Here is a 1,284-nt window from a genome sequence, read left to right as displayed (position 1 = left end):
TTGCATCTTTCTCTCTCTGTGAGTTTTTCAGATTGAAATATGAGAGATATGATCTCTACTTTTAATTTCCCTCAGAACTCTGGCTGCAGCATTTTGGATCAGATTGATATATTTAATATTGGATTTGGATCAGATTGATATATTTAATATTGTTCTCAGAGTCTTTGAAAAAGACTCTGAGAACAATATTAAATATATCAATAAACCCTTTCATTTGTTAAGTACAACTGATGTAATTCAACTCAAAAACTGGGTTACTGGAGAACTTTTATTATTTAGAATAATGATAACATGCAGTCTTTGCTGTAAAGAGCCCAGAAAGAGTCAGAAAAAGGATCAGCTGATGTTCAGGTTAATCCTGTGTTTCAGGTCTCTTGGTTTTAACCAAGCAAGAGTCCTGCTACACTTTAAATAGCCTACAGCACATATGACTTCAACGAACTTGTGTGTTCTCATGTGTACAGCGTCTTAGATCAATAATGACAGAACTAAAAAACAAATCACACCCTTACCTCAACTTTTCCTGCATAACAAAGTCTAAAAAGAAAGAACAGGTAATCAAAGCTAAACATCCAATTAACATCCTGACACGCACTACTGCCAAATATTATTTGAGAAAACCGGTTCCTATATTTTTTCTCTGTTGCTGCTGTGATGCATTGTTTATTTTCTTCACTTGGTTACAATCCATAAAATATGAAAAGATGGGACTATACCATTTCCAACTTTTTTTACACGTTGTTGACAAATAAAACATCTCAACATTTTTATGAATGTGTCCATTTGACTTTTTTTTCTTTCTTTCTTTGTGTGTTTTGTTCAGACAATACAGCTCTGGGAAATGATGTCCCAGAGCTGGATGATAGCCCAACAGCGTTGCTTTCACAAGCAGACCATTAAGACTGCTGGGTTCTGCTTGATACTAGTACATCAGACTTTATTGAAAATTACTTAGGAATTAAAATCCTATACAACAGAGATGGTGAGGGAGGTGAGAAAGAAAGAGGGAATAAGAACTAAGAGGAAAGAGAGGGAAAACAATAATTCTCTCCTTTTCATTAAATTTGTAACTGAGAACAATCAGCATGATAAATACTTTAAATATCGCACATATGACATCAAAGAAGGGGTTTGTTCCCATGTTTATTTCACTTCTCCTTTCAATGTACCATTTCCTACTCCAGTCCACTAATGCATTACTCAACTAACATCTATCTATCTATCTATCTATCTATCTATCTATCTATCTATCTATCTATCTATCTATCTATCTATCTATCTATC

This window comes from Cyprinodon variegatus, unplaced genomic scaffold, assembly GCF_000732505.1.
Source record: "Cyprinodon variegatus isolate N-32 unplaced genomic scaffold, C_variegatus-1.0 Scaffold632, whole genome shotgun sequence".
NCBI lineage: Eukaryota > Metazoa > Chordata > Actinopteri > Cyprinodontiformes > Cyprinodontidae > Cyprinodon > Cyprinodon variegatus.
This window is presented reverse-complemented; position numbering follows the sequence as displayed.